This window comes from Macrobrachium rosenbergii, chromosome 52 (genome assembly GCF_040412425.1).
Source record: "Macrobrachium rosenbergii isolate ZJJX-2024 chromosome 52, ASM4041242v1, whole genome shotgun sequence".
In the NCBI taxonomy this organism is placed as follows: domain Eukaryota; kingdom Metazoa; phylum Arthropoda; class Malacostraca; order Decapoda; family Palaemonidae; genus Macrobrachium; species Macrobrachium rosenbergii.
The window spans coordinates 5383719-5401927 of record NC_089792.1 but is presented as its reverse complement, the minus strand read 5'-3'; the positions used below and the strand labels follow the sequence as shown (position 1 = coordinate 5401927).

At 36.0% G+C, this 18209-nt stretch overlaps 1 protein-coding gene and 1 long non-coding RNA gene across 2 annotated transcripts in view; both read right to left on the bottom strand.

The window, feature by feature from the left end:
* sau (Golgi phosphoprotein 3 homolog sauron) overlaps positions 1-18209 on the bottom strand; it is a 36481-nt gene that overhangs the window by 11632 nt on the left and 6640 nt on the right. The window lies entirely within an intron of this gene.
* On the bottom strand, positions 11333-16601 carry LOC136833659 (uncharacterized). Its single transcript, XR_010851547.1, has 2 exons — positions 16452-16601; positions 11333-12064 (listed from the first exon to the last, which is right to left on the bottom strand). It is a non-coding gene; the product is annotated as an uncharacterized lncRNA (long non-coding RNA).

Below are 18209 nucleotides of genomic sequence, written 5' to 3'. Positions count from 1 at the left end.
CCAGGTAAGGTTTCAATAAGATTCCAAGATGCTAGCTAATTTGCTATCCCAAATTATCCTCATATCAAGTAGTTTTTGGGTAGTATATATATATGTCCATTCATCCCACCCACTCAATGGGATTCAGCTATGTAATTATTTGCAAACATATAGGAAATGACATTTTATAATAAAATAAAAGTTTATATATACTTACCAAATAATTACATGATCGGAGCCCGCTCCTCCCCCTCTCATGGAGATAGAGCATAAACAGTAATTGAGCTCCTTAGCTGTTGTATTCTATTCTTCCCCGAAAAGTGGGCAGGGCAACATACCTACACTCAAAACAAAAGAGCGCTAACGCGAATTTCGAATCTTGAGCTGCCGCTAAGTAGAAACTAGCTATGTCATTATTTGGCAAGTATATAAAACTTTATTTTATTAAAAATGTCATTTTTATGTAGTTAAACTTCTGTTTTAATTATTGTTATGGAAGCTTAACACCAGGCAAAGTCAGTTGTCAGTGTTTTAATGGACAAAGGAATATATTAGTCATTGTCACAGGGGAGAATTTATTTTATTATAGGGGGAACCCACCTACCTGCTGTCATTTGTAAACTTAGCATAGCTTACAAGCTTGAGAATGGTTGCCAGATCCTTATTTTTCATTCTTATGTCGTATTGAAAAAGTCAGTACAGTAGATGCCAATTATTGGCATCCTTGAGATAACCCATTTGAAGTAATATAGACTTAATAATGAAGATACCAATCCTCTCTGTTCCTAACATGTTTTATTGGGCAACTATAGATGATTTACACTAGTAAATACTACACACTCAACGTTAGTTTCGCAGCTTACTCCTATTTGTTGTTAAACCACCTAATAGAACATGATAGAAAAACATTACCAGCATATGTGCAACCATTCATTTATCCTCCAATTCAGAGTATGTTTTATGAGTCAACTTCAGGTGATTCATATTTGTAAATATCCAGGTACTAATACTACATTGCAACTGAATTTTCATTATATTGTCCAAGTCATACAAACCCAAAACTCAAACATCACATACAGTATTGTAAAATAGAGGGGAAACACTTCAGCCTGCCATGTATTTCTGTATACAAATCTGCTTGGTACAGTAGGGAGGTGTCCTGGGGCCTTAGAGATTCCTGTTAGGGATAGTAGGGCTGTGGGGCAACAACCTCCAAGGGTTCAGGGTCATCAACATCCGAGATCTCTGGGTATTCAGCCATAATGGCATAGTACAGTACTTCATGACTTCAGTTGTTGAAATGGGAATTAAACAATCTGATGACACTCAGATTCCTCAAATGATGTCTGTGAAGTTTATGATGTTTGAGGTTTGGTTATATTCAAGATTATTTCCCTATCTTTAATCTCTTGAGGTAATTGGAGCATCATCATCCTGTCTCTTCTATATCTACAGCATTATGCCATGTGAGCTTTCTCAAGGCTTTAATGGTTTAAGCACTTCTAACAAACTGGATGATGTTTTTAAAATCACTTATTCTCCCATCCCACAAGTCCACAATTTAATCCTGTCAGCTCCATTCTCCTGGATTAGCCATGGGCCTTAATTTGAGTCATGCTTTTTGGAAAGTGCACTTCATATATTATTCCAGACTCAGTGTAGCCATACATATGGTATTTTAAGTATGAAATTCTCCAGAGATCTGGTACTGAAATTCAGTATTGTCTTTGTGGAGGCTGCATGGTAAGTGCTTTGAATTCTGGATGACCCATGTCCAGGTAGGTGGAAGATTAAAAACGTGTGTGGAAACTTCGTCTTATTGGTTCATGCTTTGAAGAACCAAGTCCTCAAATAATACTAAAGTGGAAACACACACACACACACACACACACACTCTCTCTCTCTCTCTCTCTCTCTCTAGTGGGAAGATAGAGAACTGAAGCAACCAATTGGTTAGGCCAAGTGTAGTGACTAAATTTGGCTTGTCTGTAATCATATTTATTTCTGTAAGTTGACTAGATTTTATGTAAAGTCATTTGATTTACAGTTTTATTAAGGATAGATTGCCTAGGCATTCCCACGCTTGGGAGAAACGGGTACTTTTTAATCTTCTCATTTCCATGATTTGCCTATTTCAGAGTGGTAAAATCTGCTTTAGGATGGTGGAAAGGTAATTCATCATGTTTAAGGAAGTGCCCTGAATTAATAAATGATTTGTAAGTATTTATTATCTAGAGCAGTGTTTTCAATTAGCACACTGGTGCGCCATGGAAGGTAGCTAGGTGCGCCCAAGATTACAAAAGATTTAATTTATGTAATACTTGATTTTCATATATTCTAGAGACATCAAGTATGTGGTTTCTAAGTTCTAAGTCTGAGTCAAGTCTTCGCCACTTGACATTTTGAACTGGAAAGTAACTTCCTTAATGGCTTTATCTTCAAGAAGCAACGGATAACTTTCCTTTTCCTTTATTTCCTTCTCTATTCGAAAAAAAATAGATATTATAATAATTCCATCTCCGCTAATCTCCTTTTAAAATGTTAGCCAAAAATGACAACCGCAAAGGCCAATGACTACACCGTATGGTAAATGAAAAGGACAGTTGGTATCAAATTTCCTGAGGTCAGTTGGTAATAGATGATAAATTCAGTAGGACTAAACCAAAATACAGCATTCCAGGTTGCGACACATAATCCAGATTAATAACTTCACCATGTGGTGAATGACAGTTCAAAGGGGGTTCGTAATTCGGGACAATGACCTCTTTATCCTATAAATGTGAAGTCTTCTGACATTGTGATCAGTCTGAGGAGGCACCCAGTGCTGCTGCATTACTTTTCAAAGTTCTCGCTCAAGACACTAGTTGAATTATAATTTTGGTTTTTTTTATACATTTAAAAATAAACTACCCATACAATGAACAGATTTTAAATAAGAAACGTGCAATGAAGAACTTGATTCTAATAATGAAACTATTTCGAGGACACGGCGCCCAGCCAAGAAAAATAGACAGAAGTTGTTCAAAGTTATGGCTTCAGCTTCACGTGGGCTGAGATGAAAATCAGCCTCGCCATTGTGTTTGGTCTGTGGATGCAAAATGTCAAACGAAGTCGATGCTTCTTAGTAAGTGAAGCAAGCATTTTCAAACATCACACTGGAATCTTCAAGGAAAAGATACCTAAGTTATTTCAAAAGATTACTTGATCAGTGCTTTCAAAAGGAGAGCAACAGTGTCTGAGAAAGCTCAAATCCCTTCTTAGAAATATCGGAAATAAAGCCGTAAAATGAAGTCACATACTCTGGCTGAATCTATTATTTTGCCCGCTTGTAAGAAGATGGTGAAGACTATTTCAGGAGACAATGTAGAGAAACAGATAAGTAAAATTCCATTATCAAATGATAGTGTTCAGAGGCTCATTCTAACAATATTGAAGAAATGTATGCTGTAATAAACTTCAGGATTCATTTCTGTGCACTCAAAGTTGATGAACCAACCAACATAGCCAACAAAGCGCAGTTGCTTTCTTTTATTCGCTTTATTGCTCGGGAAGCTATAGTAAATCACTATCTTTGTTGCAAAGAACTGCTTACTTTACTACTGCAGGTGAAGATATGCTTCATAATTTAAATCATTCTTTTGAGAAATGGAACTTATCCTGGAAGTCGTGCCAGGGTTTGTACTGATGGAGCTCCATCAATGATTGGTTCCATTGAAGGTTCTATTGCATCGTTTGTAAAGCAGCTTTTGAAAGAAGCTTTTAATCAAGACCAAGTTGTTGAAATGGTAAAAGCTCGTATATTTGAGCTACTTTTTGAAAACATGGATTCACAAATGGTCAACACTTACTTTTGCACACAGAAGTTAGATGGCTATCAACAGGTAAAGTACTCTGAACTTCGTCAAGAACTGTTGGCATCTTTTGAGAAGGAAAATAAAAGTAAATTTTGTTAACTTCTGAAATGTGAGTTTTGGACTTTAAAAATGATATCTGACCGAAATGTTTCAACACTTGAATAGTCAGAACGTGTCCATGCAAAATGGAAATGAAAACCTTCTCTCATCTATTGACAAAATTCAAGCATTCCAGAAATAACCAGCAGTTTGGAAAAGAAAAGCTAGTTTGCTGTTTGGAAAACGTTTCCTTTGGTTCAAGAAGGCCATTCAGACAATTTAACTCCTTTAATAGGGGATCACTTAGCAATTCTGGAAGGTAATCTGAACTTTGAGCAATACGCATTAGATTTTGGCAACCCTTTCTTTTGACATTTCAACTGATAACGCTGGCTTTTCGTTAGCAGAAGAGAAGGAGCTGGCTACCATATCTACTGATCGTGGCTTAAAGATCAAGCAGAAGGAGGTGCCCATCGGCTCGGTTCTGATTTCAATCAAAGAAGAATCTCCTTCAATAGCTAGGAAAGCTTTGACTGTTTTACTGCAGTTTGTCCACATCTTCTCTCTGTGAACAAGGATATTCTCTACTAACATTAAATGTAAATATAGATCAAATATTAAATGCATTGATGAAGAGATGAGAGTATGTTTATCACACGTACAAAAATTAAGAAATTTATGAAATCTCATCAACATGTTTCACATTCAGATACTTAAATGAAAAATACTTCTAAAAAATAAATGGTTATTTCAGGCACGCCTATATCATTTTCTTATTTTCAAATTTCATGACTTATTTTTCCATATGAAAATCAAAGATGCGCCCCAAAAGTTTTGGTTTTTCGTAGGTGCGCCCTCAGGTAAAAAGGTTTGAGAAACACTGATCTAGAGTCTCGCCTTATAAAATTTTTACCCTCTGGAGTCTGATGTTATTAAGGGTAGTGGATGGGAGTTCAAGCTAATACTAAGCTTTAGGTTTAAATATCATCAGCATACCAGATTTCCTTATTAGTTTTGAAGTAATTTGGTTAAAACACAAAGCCTGTGTGAAAGGTTCTGCCCTGCATGTAATATTTTTGAATTAAGGTTATAAAGTACTTCAGGTACAAGATAGTGTATTAAGTCGTTGGGTTGGGGATCCCCAGAGGATGGATCAAGGGTATTATCCCTTATTTACCTTGCCCATGCTTCAGATGTACTGAAAATGCCTTTTGCTCCACTCTCTGATGATGACCATATGAGGTATGAGTAGCAGGAAACCTGGATTTTAAAGTCTTGCATCATCTTTTTATTAATGTAATACAGTACATTCCCCTTTCTTGTGAAGAATTTTTGAAGAAAACTTATTTATGAGGTGTGTTAAACTAGCCTACTAAAATTCAAGTTGTATTATCAATTTATAACTTTTAAAGCTCCTTCAGGTTGCTATGAAGCGTGCAAGAGACCTCCTTGATTTAGACCTAGATGTGGAAGCAGCAAAGCCAAATGCCAATGACTTGATGTGGTCAGTCTTGCAGCTTTTATCAAATAAATTCCTACATGATGAAGTAAAGGATTTTAATTTAGTGCCTGTGATTATATCTTTTATTGGAAGGATTGATGGAAACAAGATCTATTTATATAAAAGTTATTGTGATAAGGTTGGAATATTTTCATGATATCCCATTGATGATTATAACTTGTTTTAGTCTTCATTCTTAAATAGAGGTTTGTAATATGTAAATTCTAATTGCTATCAGATGTGTGTAGCTAAAACAAAGGAAGATCAACTATTGCTTATAGTATTCCCTTCAGTAGCAGAAACTAAGGTTCTTGTCATGAAACATTACTGATCCAGTAGTCTTTATTTGCAGGCAAATAACCTTGCTGATTCATTGTTCGTAAAGAATCCTTTTAGAGCTGGATAGTTGTCAGGATATGTGAGGGCATAGTGCAGAAAATTGTCTCGAGGATGCTGTTTTGTTTATTGAAAAATTTTTAAAGATTTGTGAAATGCAAGAAATTTATCTTCAAGTTTTTTGGTCAGTAGATTTTCAGCCTTTTTAAATAAAAATTTCATTACTGAAGCCTCTTTTATGGAATGTGTACTGAGACAGCTATGTCACATCAAACTTCTACGAGTTACCAGAGCTTTTATTAAAATCTCCATTTGTCATGTTCTGTTTTTAACCATGTGTACTGTAAATAAAAGGTGACTACTTATTGGAATTAAAATGAGAAACTGTCACCTCCCTTCAGTTCATTTTTGTACGATAATCCATCTGTAAAACTGAAGTAATTGTGTTAGTTTGGTGGCTTTACAGATAAAACATGTACATAAGCACATTGGGCATTTTTTATTCAGATTTACTGTAAAGAGGTTTTAAATTATGCAGTAGCAACATTATACTGTAGTATTGTTATAATAAAGATCTTTTACAGTAAGAATAATCATAATTCTAAGAATTTTCCTAACAGTCTACCAGAAATTCTTAAAAAGAATATTAAGTTAGAATTGTTACTAGAACATGGATATTTAAGCATCATACTGTATTGGGAAAATAAATATGGTTTCATTATGAATGCTGCCGCTGCATACTGTACTACTGTGCTTTTGTTCTAAAGTGCGTAAGTTATCAGCGCATTACAGTATTTATATCTTGTTATCTTTACTATTGACAGTAATATTGTGTAGGGTGAGGTTTGTTAGTCTAGGTTGTGTGTGCATGTGTTCTAATTTCACCAGACCCTGCATGGTTGTGATGTGGCAGCAGTGATTATCAATGATTTTGACAGAGGGGGTACACAACATTTTGGTATTCCTAATTTTTGTTTATATTACAGCATATTTATAAATAGCTGTATTTTTGTTTCAAGACTTACAATGCATTCTTACTCAACATGACACTACTCTGGATAACTGCTAAACCAAGAAATTTGATCACATTTTTTGTCAGCATTTGCATAGGGGAGATATTTTGAACTTTTCCAAAAGTGATCTAGTTTTGATGTTCACATACCTAACTAGCTGTACAGCAATTGTTAGTCCAGTCAATGTGTAAATCCTTCCTTCTACATTCGGTGATTTTTGTTTTTAAGTTTTCATTAGGTTATCAATGTTAAAGCTATTTTTTTTATATGTAGTAATAATATGGAAGCCTGTCTGACCAATTTACCATAATCTGGAATAATATACATTCATCAAGCTACACAATAATGGGTAAGAAATATCTTTGGTCATGCTCTTATTTTTCTTTTTTCTGGCATAAACTGTCTCATTTTCCTGCATACAAAAAGTAAGGGTCATCCCTTATTAATGAATTGAAAAAGTATTTTGTTGAATTTTTCTTAATCACTATTCAGTGTTTTTGTTTTCGTTTTATGGTACCATATTTACTATCATCATAAGTATTTTATTATTTTTATATGAATCTTTACACATGGTTATTTCATTACATTAATTCATCACTAATAGTATATTTTTGTGACATTTCATTATGTAATAGCACTAGCATTTGCATTGTCATGAAGTATGTTTCCCATTCTTTGACAACACTACCATGCAGGATTATGAAAAGTTTATTAGTTAAAGGATTGCTGTTATAAACATGGTGATGGAACTATGCCCATAGGCATGTATTTTTGATGGGACTTGTATATTCTTAGAAAGCTGCCATTACATATGTAAAAGAGAAAATTGAAAAGGGAAGAAATTTAGGTGTATTTAATTTATTTAATTATTCTTTAAGCTTTGTATATTTACTTCCCTTGAAAAGGGATTTTACCTCACTTGACAGTAGCAAAGGTGTTTGGCTTTACAGTGATTTATTTTTAGTCGAGTGGTAACACAAGAAAATAATTACAATGGTGACTTTCTGTGAACCTCTGTATCAGATTGTTCATTGAAATATGGCATTTCCTGGCACTACAGGGGTACTTAAAACTTAATTTTTCTTGTAGCTTTGTACAGTATGAGTGTCTATTTACTTAGTTATATGAAGTTTCCATTCATCAGCGCTACTGTGCACTGTTCAGCAACATAAACTTTATGAAATGAAGGGAAACATATAACAAATATGATGCTAATACTGTACAAAGATTATAATCTGTTACCAGAAATTTGGTTTTGTTTGCTATATTTCGTTTATACAATAATGGTTGTAGCACTGTAAGTGCTGTACAAGTCTTGATTGATATTGTAACTAATCATGTTTAAATTCCTCCATAAGTCTTTTTATATATTTTTGAGAATTTGGCCCATGTTGACTGACCATATGAAAGAAAATAATTTTAGGTGTCATCAAAAGTCATAGAAAAATTTAAAAAAAGTGTGAAATTGCAATAAGTGTATTGAAAATTCCCCATTTTCTGTGAACACCAAATAGTGTCTTTCAGTTTGTCTGGGAGTAACTTTTAAGGAAGTGGCTCTTTGCTCTAGATTAAAGTTGCACAAATTTCTTTATAAACACAGAAGTGGTTACATGAACTTTATAAATACATTTTTTTATTCAAAATCTTAATGATATTGGAACAATGGGTTAAGAGAAAAATATTGGTTTTGCATGAATATACATTTCTTGGAATGGTGAAGCAAATTATTATTTTTAAGTGAAGAGGTTCTAGGCTAGTAACAAATAGTACCAAAAAGTTTTTAACTAACCAAATGATCCAAACTTTTTCATCTGGGTCTACTGCTCAAAAGAAGTGAATTAATGAACTGACAATATATAAATAGAATTGTAGCTCGGCTTCAATGCCATAGAATACATTGTAAATGAAGTACTTCGAGAACCTTTACCTTTTTAAAAGAATACCCCTGAGTTGGGGTCTAGAGCAGTGTGTTGGAAGACTTAACACAGTATGTCAGGGGTATTAAGGAATTTTATTTTTTTTACACTACAATATTGTAATGTGGATAGTTTTGAAAAAATATGTTCACCATAACAGCTATAGATTTTTTCTATAACCACTTAATTTTGCCCATTATGGTGCAGTTCAACTTGTAATATCCAAGTTTCTTGTATTTTATACTTAGGTAAGTTTTTTTGTAGGATTTGGGTTTTGGGGCATTTTAGATTTGGTAAATTTCTACTTTTATTTCCAAGTCACTTAGCATATGTTGCATATACAATATATATATACATTATATTTATATATTAATTTTTACCCTTGCAAAGAAATACCTGTACTAAAATTGCATTTATAAAAAAGATAATGCAGGGAATTGTACATTTGTTTGTCTTTGGTTTGACTGAATTTTATGGGTTGACAGTTGTTTGATATTCTGCATGAAATGCAACCATATAATTTTTTTTAATATAAAAATCTATGATGATGGAAATTTGGTTTTGAAAGGTATAGTTCTTGTCCATGGCTTATACCATTCCTTGTACTGTTGTGCACAAAAGTCTGTTCCTCCGATGATCCAGAGTGAACATGAATCTGCTGACTATGAAACACCAAGGCAGTTGAACAAGTAACTAATGCAAGACCCAACAGATGTCACACTGTAAGGACATATGGGAACAGGAGAGACGAGTGGAAAGCAGGTATTTTTCTTGAACATTGAGTAAAGTCTCCATATTCTAGTATTATTAAGAAAGTGATCGTACTAAGTTTTTGCTGTTGATACTGGGTTGAGTGTAAAATATGCTACCAAAGGTATGCCTCTTAGTTAATATGGGTAAATAGTCTTTAAACCTTTGCATAGATTGTTTTGTTAATTTAAAAGTTCCAACACCATTATATTGTTTGTGGATTAATAATTTCAATGGACAATTAAAGATTGTTTAACACATAATTACAATTTGACAGGTAAAAGATTATTCAATTCACAGTGCATTTTCGTTGCTGTAACCTCACACCGCCAACAAAACCGCCAAATAACACACTGAAAAAATCATTTGCTAGTTACGTCTATTGGACTACCACTTACCCAGAAACACACACACACACTCTCTCTCTCTCCTATCAATTTTTTGTCTTTGTCTCTGTTCTATTATTATTTTTTCTCTTGCGTTTTCTTTCTTTCTATCTTTTTACTGAATATGAATTTGTTACAGTGATGGAAGTATCTGAATCTTTCATTTTGTGACAGTATTTCCAAAAAATTTCGTATTTCCAAAAAATTTCTAAGTGTATAAAACCTGGCATTCGGCTGTCATCACCCACCTTCACTATGGATGTTGGCCCAATCAAGCAATATAACTAATTAAACAGATCTATGAATGTGTACATATAAAGGATGCACTGACAGCAGTTTGTGGTTGCTACCTCAATATCATAAGTGAACTGAAAATATTGCTAATTTGCTGCTATTAATGTTATTTTTTTTTATAAGGTGGCTTGCAGATTATAGAACACCACTGTAAATGCTGTTGCTGTTTTATATCGATCTTGTGGACAGTCATGTCTGTTGTTAAGATATGATAATCTATAGGATATACTGCATTAATGAATACTGTATTCATGAATACTGACTAAGCACTTTTATTCTCATATTTACTTCGCATATTTCGTTAACTGCACATTTTACACTCAAATCCAGTATCGTCAACAACAAAAACTTTACGATCACTTTCTTAACAATATTAGAATATGGAGACTTTACTCTATGCTCAAGAAAAATACCTGCTTCCCACTCCTCCTTCCTGTTCCCATAAGCCCCTGTGGTGCGACATCTGTTGGGTCTTCCATTAGTTACTTGTTCAACTGCTTCACTGTTTCATAGTCAGCAGATTCGTGTTCATTCTCTGGATCAGCAGAGGGAACGGGCTTATGAGCACGATAGTACCTGTTGGAATGACCTTTATATCAGTTTATTAAGATACCAGTAACACAGTGAAGTCCAAAGTTTGAAATGATTTATGCAGCTGAATTCATTCTTTAGGTTTCAACAGCCTTAGGAAATTACATTTATGAGTAACTGCATCAATATTAACCTCATGGAAAACAAATAGAGCAAGGTAACATCTCAGACAATACAATGGCCATTTTTAAATTTTCCACCAATGGTTTTGACCCCTCTGTGGCCTTGCTCAACTTGGGAACAAGAGGACTCTTGATAGTTATTGACATTTCTTACATAGTTTCAAATATTTTGATCTGAAATAATCAACCTAAAAATTTATCTTACATTATTGTTTATTGATAATGTAAGTTTAATTCAGTTTGTTGTAACAGTAACAGTTTGGAAAACACAGGGCCATTAGGAGACTTCTTTTTCATGCCACAAGTACATTTATGCCTTTGCATAAAGGTATTTTTATAAAGGTTAAGTTAACAATGCAGAAACTACTTTGTAAAAGGTTGTGAAAATTTCTACAAAAATGAGTCACGACAGTGGTTTGAACTAACCAGAATAAAAACTTCATTGCTGCTTGCTTGTGAATATGTACAGTACAGTATTGGCATTTATTCAAAGCAACCCACTGCAGTATCTGAACCACAAGCCTTGGGAAATCATGAGAACTACTAAACAGTAACATTTGAAATTTTACTTGATAAGTTCATTATTTAGGTAGTAAATGCCATACAAATACAGTTTTTTCCTCTTAGAAAGCTATAATATTATAGAGACATGAAAGTTTGGAATTCAAGTCTTTATTATGCAAGAAAATTCCCCAGGTGCTGCCAGAAAATACCTTAAGCATTCCAAGTTAGAGGGACAATGTTTGGCAATGTATTTATCCCATTGTTTTGTCATATGAAATAAGCATATTAAATACTGCACTGACTGAATCTATTTGATAATAAAAATATATTGTTATCTTTTGAAGTTTTATTTTAGTACTCTTAAATCTGAATGAACTACAAATTTTTCTTATTGTAAGCACAACATTGCATAACCTAGTTTATTTACTGAATAACCAGTCTGTTAATATTTGCCACACTTGGTAAATAGAGATTGGCAAATATGGGACAACTGGTAATTTTAAAATTTACTTGTAACCTGTAGGAGAGTCAAGTACTGTATTCCAATTAAAATTTTGATTCTGGTCTAGTTAAAATTTAAAATTAATATTTTGCAACAGCTTGATAAGTCAATTAGCTTAATTAATAGCTTAACTAAATAAAAATTTTTTGACTGGCAAAGAAACATCTGTTCAATGCTGCCATTTTGCAATATCCTAAAAATGTAGTAGTACCTCTCTACTGTACTGCATTATTCAAAATTAATTTAAATATCATCAGGATCTGATATATCATCCTCGCTGAAAAAGAAGGAAAACATCACTATTACAAGTATTCAATATAAAAGTATGCACAACTTTTGAAAAGTAGTACTGAAAAAAAAAATGCTTTCCTAAATTAGCAAATGATTTTCAAGTGGTTACTTTAAAAGAAAAAAGTAACAGGCAACACTAATATATTCCTTTCCCTTGATTGTTGAGGTACTACTTAACTGAGGTACTACTTAAAAAAGCTAACTAAAAACTACATTACAGCAATAAAAAAGATAATTTAAACAGCAATATACATGCAGGAGCTTTGCCTCAGCAATATCCACTTAAGAACTTATGTAAAACCTTTGTTACACACAGAAGGAATGGTACAATTTACAAAATTCACACAGAAGGAATGGTACAATTTACAAAATTCAGCTAAAAATAGATTACCAATCATACTAATCCTCAGTAATGTCAATTGAAGAACATTTTTTTACTTTTCAAATCCTGAAAATAACCAACATTATACATCCTTATACATTATATACTGCCTGTTTTGATATAAAACACTACAAATTTTTAAAGTAATTTGTATTTTTCCTAACATACATACCCTAAGGTCTTGATATAGGATTACTGTATGCTTGTGAACGTGAGCTGGAACGGCCGTTAACTTTAAAAAAAAAAAGTTGTTAGCTACCAAAGGTAGGGGGGAAGCCCTGCTCACTCCTCTGTCTGTACTCCACCGTGCCTTTTGGCCCAGATATCAGAATGAGGGGTGGCTGAGTTGGGCCATGAATGTAAAGACCATCAGGTTTGTATGTTAGGAAAAATACAAATTACTTAGGAAATTTGTGGTTTGTTCCTACACAAATACAAACCTTTGGTCTTTGCATAGGAGACTTACTTTCTGGAGGGTGGATTCTGGGTAAATCTCGGAACCGACCAGAAGTTCTACCCACCTGGGACTTTCTTCCTGGTCTCAAAGAGCTGAGGAAGGAGACCTGTGCCTCTGATCTGCTGAACATAAGGGATGTTCAACTGCCAGACTTCTGGGGCCTTTTGAATTAATGAGTTTGTGTAATTATTTCAAAAATGGCTTGGATGAACCCTTAGTGTCGGTGGCAATAAAAAGCTAGTAAGACCAATACAGTAGGTTTGTTTTATTGTCAGCCCCTCCCTCCCCTTGCTAGAGGGAGGGGGGAGGACTTGCATCTAATAATCTACAGTAGATTATAAACAGGGTACTCGGTTACATAGGCTCACCTGCATGACGAGCCCAACCAGCATGTGGTGGTTCACACTTACCTCTCTTCTACGAGAGAGGAAAGGTAAAAAAGAAAAGGAGGAGACCAGTCCTCACTCACATTCTCTCTTTGGTACTGTTCACCTTAGACGAGATGCTCTCTTTTGGTACCGTACACCTTAGAGATGCTATCTGTCCCTCTAGGGAGCTGGGTGAAACACACAACTTGATGAGCAGCCACCACAGGACCCAAGGACAAACTTGTTCAAGGACCTGTGGGCAATGTCTCGAATGTAGAAGGATGTGAGTGTGGTCTCTACAGACCACACTTCCACCTTTAATACCTGTAGAACCCACAGGTTCATCCGGAATGCGAGGGACAGACTATAATGAGGCAGCAAGTAAGAGGCTGAGTCAAGGGTTATTCTATTTTATTGATACAAAATCTCTGACAGGTCAAGAACTCTTAAGAGTGGAAAGTAGGATCTGACATTAGTGAAAACAGGAACAAATTAGGAAGAGGTTTCAAATACATATGGCTGCTTGCAATGCCTTAATTACATTAGTAATTAGGTTCTGACAAGGACATAAAGTACACTGTATCTTCCAAAATGCACAAAAGACCGCTTGAATCAGAAGCACTGGATCTGTGTTTCCCGAGAGTCTCGATGCGTCATCTAGATTTTTGTTTTGAAGCAAGGATGGCCTGGGGGTCCCGGCAACAGCTTTGGACCTCACAGAACCATTGTCCCTAGCCTTGTGATCCTACGGATTGTCTCACGGCCATTACCTGTACTAACAAAGTCATACACTCAGGCATGCCCAGATACCCTAGTCTGTGAGATCTGACTTCTGAAATTGAAGGACTGCCAGGTCACAACAAAAATCAAGAAGTCGGTCTCTGTCCTGGAGCAGCTGTGACCGAGTGCTCGCCAGGACTAAGCAATCACTGAGACACCTCAAAAGATGTGTCTCGTGTGAATGGCCCAAGCCGATACCAGGTGAACACTTGGGTGAAAACCTGGGGAGCGGTTGACAGTAAAAAGAGTGCTCTGAACTGGAACACCATCTCCCTGAGGGTAAATCAGAGGTAGTTGTGAGAGGACTGGTGGATGGGTATTCGAAAATATGCATCTTCAAGTCCACCGAAAGCATGAAATCGGACTCCCTGATGGTATCGAGTACAGTTCAAGATTACCATTTCCATCTTGAACAGAGTCTGGTGAACGAATCGGTTCAGGGGGGAAAGATCTATGACTGGTCTCCAGCCACCTGTTGTCCTCTCTACAAAAAAAAAAGACGGCTGTAAAACCCCAATAACCCGACCTGTCAGGACTTCCACAGTGCCTTCTTCAGCATTGCCTTCACCTGCTTCCATAGGGAGAGGTTTGTCGTTTAGCCAGGAACTTATGTCTGGAAGCAGACCAGAACATTGATGAGTGGGGCGGAAGAGGTTTCGTTGGCACTCATGTTGCCCAATGGCTCGAAAGTAACCCCCTCCATCAATGGCAGCAGGTGGGAAGAACAGCATCCCTCCCACTTCTTCTTAATCCAGCAGGGGCAGAAAAAGATTAGAATTAGACCTGAAGAAGAGGGCTGTCTGACCCGGAGGTCAGCTGCAGTGTCACATGAAAGTCAGCCTGGAGAACAAGCAGATCGTTATTTTTAGGCTGAACCAATCCACTTTTCCTCTAGGGAAGAGGGAAGGAACCCAGTACATTCCTAAGCCGACAAACCCAGTGACCTGGGTCAAGACAGTGCCTCCTCTTGAGCAAGGTTTGACAGTTATGTCCGATGGGCTAGGTAGGAGATGGGTCTCTCCAGACAACATCTGAATGTGGCTCCTCCTCGGAATTATGAGAACTGAAGAGGAAGAAGATCTTGGCTACCAAGCGACCAAAGGGAGGCACGGCAGTCCACCCGGCTGCGACGGAAAATCCCTCTGCACGGACACGGGCGAACCAGGTCCAACCTGTTTGGTCCAAAGGAACGGTAATGGTACTTTACTGTAAGGTTGAGAAAGTGTTAGCACAAGAGGAATTGTCCTGCTTATACACCTCACCTGGTCCAAGACTTTGTCACAACCATGGCAAGCTCAAGCTTCCTCATGGCTGATGTCCATGGGAAGCCAGAGATCATTAAACCAGCATCAGATGGGCAATCTTGACCTATTCTCTGCAACCCAATGCTCTAGGGACATCCAGAGCCCTCTGGTGATCTCTACAACTTGAGCATACAACTGGTCCGGCCCTTGAACCGGGGTAGACACCATAACCAGACTGCAGAACTGTAGGAAGTTTTGCAGCGGCATTGGAAGGTCTTCAACACTTGATCTGGGAGGCCTAGGATGCAAACATTCAGTGCTCCAAGCGAATCGAGAGAAGTCAAACCGGTCAACTGTACACTTGCAGCAGGAGACATCAAAAACAAAAGTTGAGGTGGAATGGGGGGGCGAAGGAATCAGAGAAACCTCAGTGCTATTTGGAGTACTGTATTGCATCCTGATCGTCTCTTCTCCTCCCGGGCAAACTTCACCCACCATTTGGAAGGCCAGAAACACTCAACACGGACTATTGATTGCAATCAAGCTTCCAGCATGAGGAGCCAATTACAAGGTTTGTTAACTGCCAATGCCAAAAAGAACCAAAGGTTCTCCCCAAGTGTTGCAAATTAGGAGTTTGCATTATAGATATAAGGCAAACAAACACACTCACATATGACAAAAATGAAAAACAAGAAGTCGAATGGCAGTCAGGCAGAGAGAGCAGCAAACGTTTTGACTCAGTGACAGCCGAAAACAAAGTGGGAGTGCAGACTGATGAGTGGGCGGGTTCCCCCCTACCGTCAAATAACCTTGTTTGAAAGTTAACGGCCATTCCAGCTTGCGTTCAAAAGCATAATCCTATGTAAAGACTGAAGGTTTGTATTTGTGTAGAAACAATTGCTTGTTAGGTAATAACTTTTTAGTATTGCAATAATTCTTGCATGCAATATGTAATTACTTCAGCAAACAAGTACAGTAATTTAATGAAACAATGACTAGTAAAAAATTCCACAGAATGGATCAACATGCAATGCTTTCCCTAAACCAAATGAATGAGAAAACTTCACAAGGAAACTTATACTAGTAATGACTACATTTTGACATCGGTCCAATATTCTGGACCAGGTGTTTCCCGAAAATACCTGGCAACATATTTCAAACCATGATCACCATCGTGCTGGTAACTCTTCAAAAGGTAACCCAACATGTGAGGTTTGAAATGATGCAGAAGATATATCCAAACATCAGCCTCTTCACCAGAATCTTGTAAGATTACTTTCCTTACCTATAAAATACAATGATGCAAATGGTAATCAGCTAAAACTTGTCAAAAATAAAATTTTCAAGATTAGTGTATCAACATGGTTTCAACCAGACAAGAGTTGGTTCTCAAGTTTTGTTGCTTTGGGCCATATGATTGTCTCCTAAATATACAATACCTTATTGATAAATTGCACCTTTAAACCTGGCAATAGGTAAAAGAAAAAATTTGCAGTCTAAAATTACGACACCTAGTAGAGGTACTTTCCACCTATGGAAACTTGAGAATTGTTGAAGTTGCAAATCCCAGCAGAATTACAAAAGGTAACATACAAAACCTGAATATACTAATGTATGAATACATACAAAGTTTTTAAATAGAATCAGTGATAAAGAAAATTAGAGGATAGAAAGCACTGGACTATGATCACTGTAGAAATGATTTTATCTGATCATGTATACTAATATTTTGCAGAAAACGTCATGAAAGAAACAAAGCTTGAAGATCATGAACTGGAGGTCACGACAAAGATACCAAAGGTGTAGAAAATATTTTATCGTGAACCAAAATTGAGAAGTTGAAAGTGATTTCTTTTTTGTTAAGTATAAGATAAGTATCAAACTTCCTAAATATTATTCGTAATATGTTTATCATGTTCAAGTGTTGAGCGGGGCTGACTTTTAGTTCCTCTAAACAACTTGTTACTAGTAGTGATCTGCCGCCTAGGATTGTTTTTAAGGTGGACTGCTTGTTTACGCTGTTGTCCGAGAGCTGGAAGCATTTTGTCGAGGCGAGTGGAGTTCCCAAGGCAGTTCTCAGGCAAAATCCTTGTTGTATGGTTGACATTTTTACAACTCGCTCATGGAAGGATAAACCCTAGTGATACTGACACTATGCCACTTTGGGGGCAGCAGGAGCAATAATAATTTAGTGAACGGCAGGAGTATTGAGTGTGAGTCAGCCTTTTCACATCTGAACATGAGTTGATTTGATACCTAGCCATAATGATTTAATACATTGATTAAATTAGTTCCTCTCAAGGCCTTGTTAAAATAAATCTCGGATCAAAAGAAATTAAGAATTTTCCAATTTTGTTTTCGGTTTTTTTTTTTTTACTGTTAAAAGTTTTGTTTACAGTGGATTACCACTTTTATTGTGAATTCATCCATTGTTATTCGTGATGATTACCACATTAGGCTATTAGCTATAAAGTTTTTGTTTTTGGTGGATTACCACAGTTTATAAACAATATGTTTGTGCTTTTAAATTTAAAAATCAAATTCCATTGAAGGTATTTTTTAGAACGGATTCCCGTTTTGAGTTTTGTTTTTGTTAACACAGATTCGTAAGTAATTTAGTTTTCCTTTTACCTAAACAGTTTTACAGGGAGTGTTTTTTGTGTTTTCAGATCCTGAGAGACATGATAGTCATTGGTAGGGGCTTGCTTCATATGGTTGTTTTCCGGTGAAGTAAGTTACTAACTTGAGGGAGGCAGGACAGCAATAATCATCTTAGTTGCCTCAACCAGTAATTTTTATCCAAAATATTAATTAAATTAATATAACTGGACTTTTAAGGACTTTTGCTTCATTCACCTCATTTTGTTTGTTTTTACTTTGCCATTGATAAAATATTGTGT